Source organism: Crocodylus siamensis, chromosome 5 (genome assembly GCF_052110815.1).
Source record: "Crocodylus siamensis isolate JL-2025a chromosome 5, ASM5211081v1, whole genome shotgun sequence".
NCBI lineage: Eukaryota > Metazoa > Chordata > Crocodylia > Crocodylidae > Crocodylus > Crocodylus siamensis.
This window is the reverse complement of record NC_143399.1, coordinates 26717250-26729483: the sequence shown is the minus strand read 5'-3', so window position 1 is coordinate 26729483 and position 12234 is coordinate 26717250. Positions and strand designations below refer to the sequence as shown.

The following is a 12234-nucleotide window of genomic DNA, read 5'->3' as shown; positions in this document are numbered from 1 at the left end:
TGGGTCATTTTCAACCTGGAGGGATATGGGCAGTGGGGTTCCCCAGGGCTCGGTCCTCGGGCCTGCACTGTTCAATATCTTCACTGGTGAGGTGGATGAGGAGATGAAAAGCTCCTTGTTCAAATTCATGGATGACATTAAGATGGGGCGAGAAGTGAGCATGCTAGAAGAGAGGGACAGGCTACAACTAGATCTGGACAGGTTACAGGGGTGGGTGGATGAGAACAGGATGGGTTTCAATACTGACACGTACAAGGTATTGTACCTCAGGAGGAAGAACCAGCAGCATACCTACAGGCTGGGGAACTCCCTTCTTGTCAGCACAGAGGCTGAAAAGGACCTTGGAGTTACTATTGATTCCAAGATGAACATGGGCTGCCAATATGGGGACGTGGTTAGGAAGGCTAACCGCACCTTGTCATGCACCCATAGATGCATCACAAGCAGGTCCAAGGAGGTGATCCTCCCCCTCTATGCAACATTGGTGAGGCCAGTTCTGGGTGCTGCACTTCAGGAGGGATGTGGACAGCATTGAGAGGGTCCAGAGGAGGGCCACCCACATGATCAGGGGGCAGCAGGGTAGGCCCTATGAGGAGAGGCTACAGGACCTGAACCTGTTCAGCCTCCACAAGATAAGGCCGAGAGGGATCTGGTGACTATCTATAAACTTGCCAAGGGGGACCAGCAGGCAATGGGAGAGTCCCTGTTCCCATGAGCACTACCGGGAGTAACAAGGAATAATGGCCATAAGTTGATTGAGAGTAGATTCAAGATAGACATCAGGAGGCACTATGTCACAGTCAGGGCAGCTAGGAGCTGGAACCAGCTTCCAAGGGAACTGGTGTTCACTCCTACCCTGAGGGTCTTCAAAAGGAGGCTAGAAAATCACCTAAAAGTTTTCAGGCATTTTGAACCCAGGGGTATATGAGGGAGCCTGAAGGCAATCCTGCCCCTTGCGTCCCCCGGGCAGGTCATAGGTCAGCTGCCCTAGCCTGTGTATACCCTGACACTGCTGCTTTGTGCTGCAGTGCCATGCAGCTGCCAGGGCTGTGACATTCAGGCTCCAGAATGCTGCAGGTTGGCACAGGCTCCAGCCAGGCCTCCCAAGGCCCAGACCAAGTGCAGACAGCTTCTGACTGCTGGGGCCAGCTCCACCTTCCCAAAGCCCACCTCCAGCAGACTGCTTTGAGCCTGAAGGTGCTGCAGGGCATTGCCTCAGCCATGTGGCTGTCAGGTCCAGCAGCTGGAGGCCCAGTCATCCAGTGTGGGACTCACAATGGTCTCATCATTGCTGACTCCCAGGCCCACACTCCTACCCACCACCTGGGGCCCCAGCTGGTCACAGGAGAAGGCTGGCAACCTCATGGTGCTGTGATGAGAGGTAGAGGTGCAGTGCCAGTTCAAATGGGGTTGGTGCTCCAATGTGGGCTCCAATGCCCACATCTATGTGGGGCTGTCAGACTGGATGGAGGAACAAGGTCACAACTGGTCAGCACAGTAGTGCCTCATAAAGATCAAGGCCTTGTGGGCACAGTGGGTTGCCATCACTGACCACAACAGTCAGTTAGGGAGTGCCCATAAGCCCATGCCCTTTATGTGGAAACTGACAGACATCTTCATGCCCTGGGACTCAGGCTAGAGCTGTGCTGTCTACAGCAGCATAGGTGCCTGCCCAAGCCCTTGCCTCAGCTTGGCACTAGGGAAGAGACCCTCAGGCATCCAGCAGCCTGTAGCACCAAACTCCCTGGCTGCACCCCCTACCAGCAGCTCAGGGAGCCCAGGCTAGCACCTGATGTGTTAGTTCCACAGCCCCAGCCCTTGCCATGAGGTGCAGCCAGCTGTGACACTGCCTGCCATCAGCAGTGCCAAGTCCTCACTGCTGTGCCCTGCTGTCAAAAGGCACCACCCATAACTGCACACCGTCGCTGACAGCTGAGACTACACAGAGTTGTCAGCCTGGCCACATGGTAAGGCCTGCATTGGGGGGGGGAGGATCCTCCCCATCCTGACCCCTGACCCTCGTCCCTGCCAACTCACCTACCAACTCACCTGCACTCCCCTGCCCCTGGGTTTCCCCCCTCACACATGCACAGAAAGCAGGGAAGCAGGAGACGACACAAAATTTTATTGAGTAGCCCATGCTCCTGCAGCTAGGTGGGCATGGGCCTCTCACATACTGAGGAAAGTGTTGATGCTGATAGCGATGTCCTCCTTGGTTGTGCAGGGCAGGGACATGTAGTAAAGCCATAGTTAGCCCCCCATGTGGTGGTTGAGGTTTCAGGGCAACCTGGGCTTGCTCCCCAAGTCGTCTAAGCTTAGGTTCCCATACCAAGTGCTCAGGTGCACCCAGGGCACCATCGCCATCATCATCAGCAGAGCGTAGTGGATTGGGCGCCCCTCAGTCCATGCAAACAGATCCCCATGCACTGCTCATGGTATGCTTAGTGTGGACATGCTCAAGGCATATTGATGCCATGGGGGATTGGAGAAGGGAGGGAGCTGGCCCCTGGATGCTTCCCTGGAGAAGCCTCCTGTGGAGATGGCAAGAATGGGTGTGCAGTCAGCTCTTTGTCCCAGTTGTCCAGGAGCCCTGTGCCCCCTAAGCCTGGGCACCATGGGCTGGTGGAAGTGCAGGATACAGGCTGGCCTGCAGGAGTATGGGGGGTAGTGGGGTCTGGAGTCATGGCAGCAGGTTCTGCCAGGAGCCTGGCCTGTCCCACCCTGGGAACAGGGTGGGGGCAGGAAGGCTGCCTGCAGCTATCAGCCAGTAGCCCACCAACTGCAGTGGAGTGAGCTGGGTCAGGAGGGCTTGGCCAGCAGCTTCCTGGGCATAGGCCTGCCCAGCCAAATTACCATGGCCTCTGAGCACCCATGAACTCCTGACCCCTGATCTGAGGCCAGGCAGCACATGGCCACTGTGAAAGAACAACTTATCTCTGAAATGATGCAAGCTCACACAAACATCTTCTATCTCATGGTTCTACAGGGTCTGCAGTTACATGTAGAGGACACTTGGCAGTTGGGATACGGTCTCAGGGTCACTGACACCCACAGCTGGGGGCCTGCAGATGTGCCAGCTCTGCCAGAGGAGGACCCAAGACAGGACCTTCCTCCTGGGCTGCCTGGTCCTGGTGTCAGGGGACCAGCTGGAGGACACTCAGGCCTAGTGGGCAGAGGATGTGGCCCACCAGGACAGGTGGCAGGTAGATGACATCACCCATGGGGACACACAGTACTGGGTCAAGGAGGCGTGGGACCAGCAATGACAGTGTCCTGCATGCCTGCGGTCTCCCACCACTACACGAAGCTGATGCGCCACCTCATGGTGTTCAATACTATCCTTTGATCCTTTGATCCTGCAGTATCTATGTTGAGCACATCATAGGACATCACCAGTACTCTGACCCCACCAGACCAACAGCCATCAGACTGGATCCAGAGGGGACTGCCTGAATCCCCTTCTGCACCCAATGGACTCCAAGAGAAATCTTCAATGATGGACCACTCCACTCCACCTGAAGAGGACCCCTGTGATAAGAATTATGGACTGAGCGACTTCTTCAACCTACCTACTCCTCCATTGCAGACCATTGTATAGGTTTGTACCTATCCCCTTTATCTCTCTCAGTGTCACTTAGTTGCTAAGATTGTATTCACTGTAACCTAGTTGTGCTTCCCCTCACCCCCATCCCTTTTACGTTAGTCCCTCCCTTGGGAACTTTGTATTTCCATAATGGCCTTGTTGTTTTCTGGTTCATGACTCTTAACATTTACTAATAAAATTCAGTATTGATTTACCTATATCAGTATCATTATATCAGCTAATTAGTAAATCCCTCCCAAGCTGACAACTGTTTAGTGAAAGTTTCAAGTGGAAGCTGTATTACAGATTCATTCTCAGCTGAAGAGTACAAGATCTCTATGTGCAAGAAACTAGTAATAATAATCACAGGCAGAGAACTCTTTTGTTTCTACTGAAGGCAACCTATAATGGGACAAAAAAGGAAGGCCGACAGTGCAGAAATACAAATTACTTTGCTGTCAATAATACTGATGGGAAAGTTATATAAATTCTAAGCATTAGGGTGGGGAATTTGGTTTACATTTTTGCTTTTCCAGTCTCCTAGCCTTGACACTGACTGCTAGCACATGTTGCCCCAAACTTCTCCTGACTGCAAATTCTAGATCTGAGCACCAAATTCAGGGATCCATATTAACATTGCTTCAACTTCACTAGATTATTGTGCACCACAGAAATCTCAGTGTGGCAGGTTAGAAGGCCACTATATGGGAAGGTTCTGAGAGGGAGAATGTTTGGGCCAGTTTGGGTAAGAATAGGCCAATTTGGCCTTGCCTCCTAGAAGTCCAGAGAAGGTTTGGAGAAACCCCCTCTTTTCCAGTCTTTCAGACAGTTCAGAAGAACTATTTAATTCTTACACTGATTAACAATTTAGGATTGGCTAATATCCTGAAGAACTGGGATGGTCATCTCCTTTGAGTCAGATTACACAGTGCTACTTGGGAGTTATCCAGCAGGAGATCGTTAAACGTTTTCTGACTATTTTTCTCACTGCTCTTCTAACATAAATCTTACCCAGGCTGTGTCCCTAACCTGTTGCAAAGTTACTGGGAATTATAGTTAGTGGACCAACAATTAGTCCAACTGTAGAGATCTTTGCAGCCACACCCTGAAAAGAAATGGAGAGTACATAAGGTAGAGCAATGCAGGGAGAACATTCCAGACATTTGAAGTTTTGGAGGGGAATGCTCTTGAGCAGTAGTGGAAACTAGGCAGACTGCAGAGTCAGGAAGTAACAAGCTGATCTGACACATGACACAACAATGTGGTGAGAGGCACACACTTTCCTGCTAGCTCTGGCTCTTTCCAGTCATACCAAGTAGAGGCACTTTTGCTTGAAGGCAAGCAGATGAAGGAGTTTTAGCAACCAAGCAGGGAGGGTGGATTGCAGGGATTAAATTAACAAAATACTCTAAGGGATTTATTTAATACTATTCCTAATGTCCTGCTCAAGTGGCATGAAGCTTTGGGTATTGGAAAGCAAGGGAATGGTGCAGACAATCAAGCAGCGGTAGAGAAGGGGAAACAGGGATAAAGAATCAGAATTAGCCAATGGATAACTGCAACTCCCCATTGGAAAGGGTAGGAACCAACTACAGAAGAAGAGATGGGGGGTCAATGGGGAACATGAGAACAAGGGTGGAAAGAGAAGGGGAACCTGCTTAGGAAAGTACAGTGAGACCAGACCAGAACCCTGTTCCCAACCGAAACCCTGGTCCCAACCGAAAGATATGAGCAAGCCAACCCATGAACTGACACCACCTGTAGCAAACCCAGAGACATGCCCTGGTGTCAGCTGGGCTGAGTGAAGAATTTAGGGCAGCCACAGGCAGCAGGCCCAACCCTCTCCCGCTCTTAAAATCCAGGCCCAGCCTGTAGTCTCCTTGTCTGGGAAAAGATGGAAAGAAATTCTTTCTCCTGATCTCTTGTGTGTTTCATAGTTTCATAGTTGGTAGAGTCGGAAGGGACCTGAACAGATCATCAAGTCCAACCCCCTGCCATGGGCAGGAAAGAATGCTGGGGTCAAATGACCCTGGCTAGGTGATTATCCAGCCTCCTTTTCAAGACTCCCAGGGTAGGAGCGAGCACCACTTCCCTTGGAAGTTGGTTCCAGATCCTAGCCGCCTTGATTGTGTAGTGCTTCCTGATGTCTAGCCTGCACCTACTCTCAGTCAACTTGTGGCCATCATTCCTAGTTAGTCCTGGAAGTGTTCAGGTGAACAGGGACTCTTCCATTCTGCACTGGTCCCCTATGGACCCTCTCAGTGCTGTCCACATCTCTCCTGAAGTGCAGCACCCAGAACTGGACACAGTAATCCAACTGTGGCCTGACCAATATCACATAGAGGGGGAGGATCACCTCCTTGGTGATCCTCGTGAATGCATCTGTGGATGCATGACAAGGTGTGGTTAGCTACTGACTGCATCCTAACATTGGTGGCCCATGTTCATCTTGGAATCAATAACGACTCCGGAATCCTTTTCTGCCTCTGCACTGATGAGAAGGGAGTTCCCCAGCCTGTAGGTATGGTGCTGGTTCTTCCTCCCCAGGTGCGATACCTTGTACTTGTCAGTATTGAATCCCATCCTATTCTCATCTGCCCACCCCCGTAACCTGTCCAGATCTAGTCGTAGCCTGTCCCTCCCTTCTAGCATGCCCACCTCTCCCCACATCTTAGTGTCATCCACAAATTTGAACAAGGCACTTTTCACCCCCTCGTCCAAGTTGCTGATGAAGATGTTGAACAGTGTGGGCCCAAGGACTGAACCCTGGGGGACCCCACTGCCCACGTGCCTCCAGGTTGAAAATGACCCATCCACCACCACTCTCTGGGTGCAGCCCTCCAGTCAATTTGTGACCCGTCTGACTGTGTAGGCATCAACACCACAGTCGCCTAATTTTCTAATGAGAATGGGGTGAGAGACAGCGTCGAAGGCCTTCCTGAAGTCCAGAAAGACTATGTCCACCTCGACCCCTGCGTCTACGGATTTTTTGATCTGGTCGTAGAAGGCAACCAAGTTGGTCTGACAGGACCTGCCTGTAATGAAACAGGTCCAAAGGAGGGCCACTCTCATGATCAGGGGACAGCAGGGCAGGCCCTACGAGGAGAGGCTATGGGACCTGAACCTGTTCAGCCTCCACAAGACAAGGCTGAGAGGGGATCTGGTTGCCCCTAAGCATAATCATAATCTCCTCTGTTGGTCCCTCACAGATGTGCTCCTGGATAATTTTCTCAAAGAGCTTCCCCAGAACTGAGATAAGACTAATAGGCCTATAGTTTCCTGGGTCCCCCTTCCTCCCCTTTCCTTGCTGGTTTTCTGGTTCTTACTCCTGGCTCCAACTCCAGCTTCTAATTCTGGTAAGACCCTCAGCATTTCCTGATTCCAGTTTTCAGCTTGTGATTCTGGTTAGACCTTTGGCCTTAGCTTTTGACTTCTGATCTTGGTTAAACCTTGATTTACCTTGTCTCCAGCTATGGCTTTTCACCCTGACCTGTTCTGACATTGGCTAGGGCTCCTGATTCCAGTTCTGATGCCAGACCCCTCTGTATTCCCTCCTCCCTGATTTGGACTTCTTCTGTGTTAAGAGTGTCTAACCATTAGTTAAGACTGCTTATTTCACAGTTTCCTAGAAGAAAGAAATTGGGCTGAGTAGGGCTCTTCCAAGGAGGGAGCATCAAGGAGCAAGAGGGAAAATCAGGATGGAATGGGGGAAAAAGAAGAGCAAAATGAAGATACAGAAAACTATGATGAGAGACAGGATGAGAGAATTTAAATAAAAAAAAGCAAAGAACCCCCCCAGACCTGAGACCATGAGGGGAGAAATCCAGAGATGTTACTGAAAGAGTAAATATGTTTGGGGATAGAGGAACATATGGCATACACTGGGAAAAGAAAGAGGGGCAAGTGTAGAAAAAATCAAGTAAAAAGCATCACATGCATACAAAATACTGAGTTAAGCCCCTTTTTCTTTGTGGAATCTCTCTCTACCTCTCGACACCTGTACCCACAATCTTTGCCCCTTCACTCACCTTCCATGAGAACACCAGGAAAAGAATATGTTTTCTCTACCTTTTCAAGAAGGCATGATAGTGAGAAAGGCTCTTTGAAAAGGGAAGGACAGGACTCTCAGAAAGATGAGAAAATTCATTTCTGATATTAGTGGGTTTAATAAGAGAGGCACCACTGCAAGTGGAGAGAGAGACTAATGAAAGATTAAAACAGTAAACTCCAATCTAACAAATAGGTGTATACCAAAAGAATTCTGTTTTATCCTAAAGAAAGGAAATGCAAAAAATGTTATTACTGTGGGGAGAACATGACCAAGTTCCCATTCCCTCAGATTGTAGTTCACTCTCCTGCTGTTCTGCTGAGCTCCACACTCCTGCTTCATTTGACAGATTGACAGACAAACAGCTCTTCATTGATCTTTATACTTTGAGAACTCTTTGATCATTATATCTGAGTCTTCAGGAATATATGTATAATGACATGTCTTCCAGAATCCAGGCAATTCGGCACAGGATTATTAGCATCAGCCAAAAGTCTCACTTTACCATATTGGTAAGTAACTTCAAATTGTACAGCAAGTAAACAAGGCATTTGTATGATAGATTAAAAAGAAAATTCTTAGACTTTTTATATTTTCTCTCATTTTCACTATCCTTATCTCTTTTTAGCTGACTCTCTTTAACTCTCACACTCAATCTGTGTTTGGGATGTGAGGGGGTGGGTGAATTTTAAACACAAATAATGTTGCAGAACTAAGAAGATACATGCTAAACTTGAGCTTATTTAAAGTCCTCCTACACTTATTACAATGCTTTTGTATGGCAGCACTTTATCTAATGTTTTGCATTATTATTGTTTTTAGGGGGTGCCATAGTGCTCTGCCATCATAAATAGCTCTGTTGAGGTCAGCTTGCTACTCAGTAGATTTACCACTGGGCTCTTCATTTGCAAGTTCTTTGGGACTGTGAACTTGTCCTTTTACTCCATTGTTGGCGAAGTGCCCAGTGCACTTTTGATACTATGTAAATAAGACAAATACATAAAGTTCAGGTGTTTCCCTACTGACTTCAGCAGGTATAAGATTGGTCTGAACAAATTAAATTCAGTTGCATAAATAAGTCTCCTGCACAGCGCTTGTACATGTTTTCCCAAAGTTTCGATTATTGTTCAAAAAATCGGTTGAAGTCAGGAAAACACGTTTCCTTCTGTAACAGTAAGATTACAAAGAGCCCTTTCCTCCAGCTGGGACACAGAGTTTTAAGTAGGACATGACTATGATAGAAAAAATATACAATGTTGATGCTCTAATTTTTCAACAATTCAGAATATTTTGTAATTCTCTTACATAGGGAAGTTTTTTAATTTGAGTGTTTTATGCTAATATACATTTAGTAGCAATCTGACATGGGGAGAGAGGAAATAATGACATGACCCATTATTCATCTTTTTTCCCAATAAATAAAAAATAAATAACTGTCACACATGACTATTTTAAAATATTTAATAATGAAGGGTTTCAGTATACCTTGTGCTGCATCTTATGTCAACTGCACAACAAGCCTCATCTAAGAAATACAGAAGGACTTAACAGTGGATATGGTAAATGCATATACACTCTTTATACATCATGGGCATAACTGTTCCTTTTCTATTTCTCAATTTGATCATCGAGGGCAAGCAATGTAAACTTCTGTTAAAAGCAGTAAGGAAAGGGAATAGGAACAACATTTAAAATTGAACTTTCCATGAAGGCAAAGCAGTTGTGAACTGAAATGTGAAAGAACTGGAAGTCCAGTAGAGGTGTTTTAGGAAGAAAGATTTGGCCTGACAGTAATTTAGGGTAGTAGCATGGCCCAATGGATAGGGCAGTCAAACAACCAATTTAATTAGTAGCTACTATTTTTAGCTACCTTCATATGCTGTGTTTTAAGAGATCTTTTAAAAAGATAGTATGCTGTTTCTCTCCCCCACATGCTCTCTCCTAAGCAGAAGTGGGACAGTAACGGAAAGTGTTGTGCATGGCACAAAGAAAAGAATCTTATTAGACGTTCTATGGTTAAATTACTGGATGGTCTGCAAGAGTTCTCAAGTTAAAATTTCTATCTGTGTAATAGTACTGCTTTCATACACAATGAAGTGACTTTGCATTCTCTCCTAAGACAGGCACTTAAAGGTATTGCTGTTTGGTCACTGAGCATGTGTGCTGAACTTTGCTGCTGAGAAGAAGTTGCATGTTGGAAAAGCCCATTTAGTTTTCATTATCCTCTGTGGTGGATTTGTCCTACAAGTATTCTAAGTATAATAGTAACTCCTTCCTTCTGCTCCAACGTGTGCTTTCAATAGTCAGAATTTCTCTTCTCAAACCTTTTTTTAAATACTGAGATTTATACTGTGTCCTTCTACTGATTAGTTGTTTCTGAAAACTAACTTAAGGTCAAATACTTGCACAGAAAGACTGTGATGAAAGCAGACTTTTCAAATATAAACAACATTACTATCCAAGGACCTGATCCTGTAAAGGGCTGAGCAAACCCAGCTCTCACTGTAATGTTGAGTGTCTGCCAGGAAGTGCTCAGCCACTTGAAGGACTGAGCCCTAATTATGTTTTATGGCAGGCCTGTTTAGAATCTTTTTTTCTTGGCTTTCGCTGCTAGTTAGCAGAGGGAGTGTTAAGCAAATATGGAAATGAACAAGTTATGGTGTGCTGCTTCTAGTTTTTCTCATAATACTAAAGTTTTCCCTCTTTGTGCCCCTTAAATTTGTTTTTATTGATCATATTGAGGCTGGCATTAAATCCAGATTTTTTTTCAGAAGTGGAATGTGTATCCTGGCCAATCTGATTCTATACCAATACCTTCCTAATTTGTATAAGCAGTAAATAATACACCCAAACATGGAGAAAAATGTATTACCACATTTACTTAAATAGAAGATGAGGTCTTTCTACCCCACAACCCCCACCCGCACAGATCATCATAGGGGGAAAAGCCCCTCAGCTTACTTCCACATACTAGGAAATCTAGTGAAATACATTGTTTATCATTAAACTGATGTTAAAAGTAGCATGTCCTTAATAATGGAAACCACCTATGAAGTTGATTTAAATGTAGCCAACATTGAACATGACTATAGAGCACATAGTCCATACTGACTTAACTCATTGATTGGAACTTTGTTTCTTCCTCCCCTGCCCCTTTTTTTTGTTTTGTTAAGGGCCACAGGGGGAAAAAGGGGATGTTGCTTCTCTAGAAGGGGTCTGGCACCCAGCCTGGAGGTACTGCAATACCAGGCTGGTAGTGGGAGGGCTAGAGCCAGCCCTGACACCCTCCCTTTGGCCAAAAATGTTTCATCTTAGCCAGAAGACTGAGATGCTGATAGAAACATACCACAGGGCTAGGTTAGTATAGTCCATCTGAATAAAATACATGGTAGGTCCCACTGTGCTGTTGCCTTTGGCACTGACTCTTTAAAAAAACCCCAAAACAATACAAAACAAAAAAAGTATGGTAAGCTACTACATTGAATACATTCCTCTTCACTCCTGCAGCTGAGCTATGCTTTTCTTTCCCATTTCAAATTATTCCTATTTCTTCACTAGCCCTAAATGCCTGGCAAACATCAGCAAATGGGCCCTAAACAGTTCATCCAGAATCCCTCTGTTGCCCCCTCATCCTGTTGCATATAATTAATGTGGCCCCACCCTCCATGAGGTAGAGCCAGACTATAGTGCCTGCAGCTCAGTGGCATATAAACTTTTGGAGTATCCCAGGACTTGTGAGAAGAACACTTGGTTCCAATCATGACTGTGGGGCTAATTGTCACATGGATCCTTTGGGGGCTAGGAGGTATCTAGAGTACACACATACTGAGCTAGGGGGCCACCATGGCTTGAAATGCTGGTGACTGCTCAGGCCTGGCTCAATTTACTTAATGTGCTAAATCATGAGCCTTTTGGCTTTGGACTCTACATAAGTAGGTACAAAAGTGCTGCTTAAAAGTGTGTTTATGGACCTGTGCTAAAGCTTTCAGCACTTTCAAAAAAGGTAAAATGCATCAATTCTAGATGAGCTAAATCTATAGGTACAAATTACTACAAGTATGTGTATTTCAAGGTCAGTGATTTTTAAATTTGTCCCTGTCTTCTATGTATTCAGGGAAATCAAGGTCTAACAATGAGAGGGGGAAAGGGCTGCAGGGAGAATAAGTTGGTGGGGACAGAAAGCGAGGAGCTACCTGATCCCCCAGACTTATTTTCCCTGCTCTAGCAGTGGGAAAGAGACATATTCTAGGCAAACCACCAATAACTGGATTCTGGACCTGGAAAATTATAACATTTATGATATTTCCATATATAGAATATAATTATTAGGCGGTTGTTTTATATTCAGGGTCATCTCATATTTGAGTAAATACAGTAATCAGTTTTGACTGTAGTTCCTGAATAGGTGTGCTGTTTCTAACTGTCTCTGATATTCCAAGTAGATGAAGAAAAAACATAAATAAAGTTATCCAAGGCAGGTACACTTAGTTATGTACAGTAATCATGATCTCATTGAACTTGGATCTGAACCTCCCACTGAACCCAATGGCTAGGGACAGACATTCAAAAAGCCTGAGCCTGAATTGATTCAATCTTTGCAGGT

At 46.1% G+C, this 12234-nt stretch overlaps 1 long non-coding RNA gene and 1 pseudogene across 3 annotated transcripts in view; one reads left to right on the top strand and one right to left on the bottom strand.

Annotated features, from left to right (window-relative positions):
• The window catches only part of LOC149863621 (uncharacterized), a 729305-nt gene that overhangs the window by 521812 nt on the left and 195259 nt on the right, over nucleotides 1-12234 (top strand). For all 3 annotated transcript variants that reach the window (XR_016442472.1, XR_016442474.1, XR_016442473.1), the window contains one exon: nucleotides 2987-3598. This is a non-coding gene — a long non-coding RNA (uncharacterized LOC149863621). The remainder of the gene's footprint in view (nucleotides 1-2986; nucleotides 3599-12234) is intronic.
• On the bottom strand, nucleotides 10846-10966 carry LOC149863622 (U2 spliceosomal RNA; annotated as a pseudogene).